We start from the raw sequence: 4,697 nt of genomic DNA, 5'->3' as shown, positions 1-4,697 counted from the left end.
TAGAATTGTCCATTTTCTAAAAATTGTAATTCAAAATATTTTTCTTTGTATTCTATTCTCTTTATAGCAATATTATTGGTATTATTCCCAAATTATATAGAATTAATTCTTTTAATAAAATAACTAATTTATTTCTCTTACCTTTAATATTTTAAAGAGTTTTAGAAAAATTTCTCTTTTACACTTTCCCTTCATATTACCTTTGGTGGCCATGAAGATGTACTTCACAGACTGAGGGCTCAGCCGGGCTTTGTAATCCATCCAGTTCTTGGTTTGTGCCCAATTGCTGCTCTCACCAATGACTGAGTGCAGGCGAGATACTGAGACTAACTCGGCTCTAAAAGACAGGTGAGGCTCCTTTGTCTGCCTACTTAGGCTAGCGGACTTTCCCATGGTTTTGACAAACCACTCTCAGATGGCACAGCAGTGTGGATGCTTCCATTCAACCTCCTCTCCTTCTATCCTAATCTGGGGTCAGATGTGCATGCAGTCTGACAGCTCTCTCAGCTTTACCCGGGCTCCCTCTCTATGTCTTTTTACACAGACCTTTCCCTCTAATAAAATCTTTGTATATTCAATCTTGTCTTTGTTTCTATTTCTCTGAGATCCTGGTTTAATACCACTTCCCTTCTGGAAGTTTTATGAAAAATGAGAAAGTGGAGATATTGGTTTTATTTTCTAATATCTGGGTGTTCTACTATCTGGTTCTTATGTGTTAAATTAGTTTTTGACATCATAAACTCAGATGTGAAGCCTTTCTAGCTTTGCTGACTGGAACCTGGGGCCACTTGGCTCTTTGATGTACCATGGCCACAGGTTGGACTCCTAACTAAGCCAACTGTGTTGTTGTTTGCAACAGTAACAGGGCATTTGGAATAGAGTGATGATGAATCAATGTAAATCCAACACTTCTAGAAAAATACCTTCATCATTTTTTTTATTTTTTTTTTGCTTAGAAAAAGAGGGACTTCAATGTCACCTATGTATCCACACAACGAATTATACTGAGTGTTGTATTTCAATATGAAGTGCTGGTGATGATTCAAGAGCAGATTCAGATTTGTTTGACTTTGTCATTGAAATGTGATATACATTATTGGAATTAGATATTGACTGGAATGTAAATATTGAATGAAAGACATTTTGTAGTTCCTGGTAGAAAGGCTGTGAGTACCAGTAACTTACAACTTCTGGAAATTGCCTATGGCTTACAACTTCTAGAAATTACCTTATTGATACTTAAACTACAAGATAATATAACTCTAAGAAAATAAAACTTCACATTATTTTGTGATAGATTGGAAAGAACCGTAGCTTGGGAGGTGAGATGCCTGGCTAATATTTTATTTTTTTGTAAAAGGGTCTTGCTATGTTGACCAAGCTGGTCTTGAACTCCTGGCCTCAAGTGATCCTCCATCCTTGGTCTCCCAAAGTGCTGGGATTATAGGTATGGAGCCACTGGACCTGGAGTAAGATAAAAAATTTTCTGAAACAGCCACTTAAATAAACAAATATCATTTTAAGTAGGCCTTATTTTACTTTGCTTTTTTCATGTAAAATATATGGATTATAAAGAAAAATGTTTTACCATTTAACTGCTCTTTGATAGGTTAAAAATAGGAACAAGGTGGGGTGTGGTGGCTCAGACCTGTAATCCTAGTACTCTCAGAGTCTAAGGTGGGAGAATTGCTTGAGGTCAGGTACTTGAGACCAACCTAAGCTAAAGGGAGACCTGTCTCTACTAAAAATAGAAAAAATAGCTGGGTGTGGTTGTGCACCCTTGTAGTCCCAGCTACTTGAGAGGCTGAGGCAAGAGAATTGCTTGAGCCCTGGAGTTTGAGGTTGCAATGAGCTATGTTATGCTGATGCCACTGCACTCTGGCTGAGTGACAGAGTGAGGATCTTTTTTTTGGGGGGGGGGCAGAGTTTTATTCTGTGTCCCTGGGTAGAGTGTTGTGACATAACTGTAGCTCATAGCAACTTCAAACTCTTGGGCTCAGGTGATTCTCTTGCTTCAGCCTCCCCAGTAGCTGGGGCTACAAATATGTGCCACCATCCCTGGCTAGTTTTTCTATTTTTTGTGGAAACGGGATGTCACTCTTGCTCAGGCTGGTCTCAAACTCCTGAACTCAAGCAATCTACCTGCCTCGTCCTTCAGAGGGCTAGGAATACCGGCATGAGCTGCTGTGCCTGGCTGAGACTCTGTTGGGGGATGGGGGGGAGGAACAGAAATAAGTGTACATTTAAATTGAATGAAGGATTTGAAAGAGATAGAGAAATAATTCTCTCCCTTCAATTTTTCCATTTTGGGGGCAATGGCAGAGGGGAGACATTTTTACACCGCCTGATAATTAAAGCAAAGAAAGAAAGAAAGAAGACATCTTTATCTGTAAATCTGAGCAATGAATATTTTTGCTTTAATGCTTTTTTATTCTGCTCCTTTGTAGGTTTTTACAGAAGGACATGAATAATATAGCTTATTGACACTAATTTTGTTCTAGAACTGTCCTTGACAATGTTATTGTATTAGAAAATAGTCTCCATTAATTATTCATCTATAATTAAAACAAATACTTGCACCACTTAATTTTGTTTATGCTTTATGCAACCATAACTGTGATAAGTATAACATTATTATTATGAAGTATTTTAATTAGGCATCCTGAACTTAAGCAAAAATGAAAAAATAATATACCGATACCTCACACAGATTCTAAGGAAAAGTCAAACATCTCTTGGCTGTGGGAAGTGCAGGAACAAGTAGCTTTGGGGATCTGAGGAGCAAATTTTCAGCCTCTCTTTGCTCTGCCCAAGATTTGTATTCCAGATTGGCTAACATTGCACTCTGTGCCCATCCTTTGGTTCTGAGAAGGTAAAACACACACAGACACAGACAGACAGATAGACACACACACACATACACACTCCCTCCAGGCAATACCAATTCCATGTGATAGAAGATGGGTGGTCATCCAACAGAAGGTGAAGATGTGCTGGTCAAGAAAAATAACAGATACATACTATTTGATGTGTTAAACTCAGGTATTTTGCAAAGTTGCTTTTTGTTTGTGGTAGTTATAGTCATTTTCCTTGGTTACTGAGGTGACTGTAGTATCTGTTAAGTTATGACACGTTCAGGTATTAAGCAACATGCTTTTTGATGTCCTTGTTTCTGCTAAGCACATGCTTCCTGATCACTGGGGCATTGGTATTTTTTGATTCTTGATATTATATATCCCTGGAATGATTGCTACTGTGTAAAGTTAAGACAAGGCACACTGGAACATTGCAGGTGTGCTTTTGGGACAGACTATGTGCATATTGCTACTTTAAGGATAACTTCTGTAACTGCTTGAGGCCAGATGTGTGTTTCACATTTGAAAAATTCTCACAACAGCTCTGATTTCTAACACTATTGTGTATACATTACAATGATATCTATTATTTGGATAAGACGACATGTCTTGCTATTCTTACTTTTAGTAACATTTAAAACATTTTACACAATCAGATTCTATTTTGTATAAGTTTACTTTTTAAATAGTTATGAAAATATTGTTTACATGTATAATTTACCTTTCTGTTATTAAAAGAGATATTCTAGCAAGAAACACTAGAGGGCATTCATTGCTCTGTTCAAAGACATTGTACACTGTATTTATACACATCTGCTCATATGAAATGCAATTTGTTTATGTGCTTGAGAAATTAGATGTGAACATTTTAATTTACTAAAATATTCTATCATATTACTGAATGCTCATAAAACCAATTAACCAAAAATAGATAAGTGAGTCACACAAGAAAAACCAATACACATTGACGTTATATTGGAAACAAATCCTTAAAATAATTTTTGATATGACTTAATTTCTCTTAAAATATGTCAATAAATAATGTAAAATATCAAGTTTTTAGAATTTCTAGCATAGAAAAGAAAACCTGGGTTCGGTGCTCTTCATCCTCTGGAAGACCTACTTTGGCCGCAGACCAGAGTGGCGCTGGGACCGTGGCGAGGCCTGGTGGGGCACAGAGCCTGCCTATCTTCCCGAGTGGGACAACTGGAACCCAGAGGATGAGAAGGATGAGGAGCCTGCGCTGGAGGAGCTGGAGCAGCGCGAGTGCTGGTGGTGGGGCTGGACAGCTCTGGGAAGAGCATATTTCTGCATGTGCTGTTGGGGGAGCCAGCGCTGGAAGGCCACATACCCACCTGGGGCTTCAATTCTGTGAATCTGTTCACCAAGGACTTCAAAATTGACCTGCTAGAAATTGGTGGCAGCCAGAACCTGCGCTTCTACTGGAAGGAGTTTATGAATGAGCTGGATGTACTGGTGTTTATAGTGGACTCAGCAGACTGGCTGTGGCTGCCTTGGCCAAGGCAGGAGCTACACAAGCTGCTGGACAAGGACCCTGACCTGCCTGTCGTCATGGTGGCCAACAAGTAGAGGCTCCCATCCAGAAGGAGAGTTAAAGGACAGAAATTTAGCAAGTAATCTGGTGGATTAGAGCTGCACCAAGAGAGAAGGTTGAAGAACACACATCGACCCCGCTGAGGCGAGCTGCAACCCCAAGGATACAAACAAAAGGTACAAAATCCATTACCAAGCGGACGGGAGTCCCCTACCTCATGAGAATGGCTTGGAGTGCCCCACAAACAAATGAGCAGAATTCAAAGGTCCTCACACTACACTCTGCAG

General features: G+C 39.3%; 1 pseudogene; it reads left to right on the top strand.

Annotated features, from left to right (window-relative positions):
• The first annotated feature begins 298 nt into the window (after nt 1-298).
• Nucleotides 299-4,445, top strand: LOC128590281 (ADP-ribosylation factor-like protein 10; annotated as a pseudogene).
• Nucleotides 4,446-4,697: the final 252 nt, after the last annotated feature.

Source organism: Nycticebus coucang, chromosome 1 (genome assembly GCF_027406575.1).
Source record: "Nycticebus coucang isolate mNycCou1 chromosome 1, mNycCou1.pri, whole genome shotgun sequence".
Classification (NCBI taxonomy): Eukaryota; Metazoa; Chordata; class Mammalia; order Primates; family Lorisidae; genus Nycticebus; species Nycticebus coucang.
The sequence above is the reverse complement of the archived record's forward strand: the minus strand, read 5'-3'. Positions and strand labels throughout refer to the sequence as shown.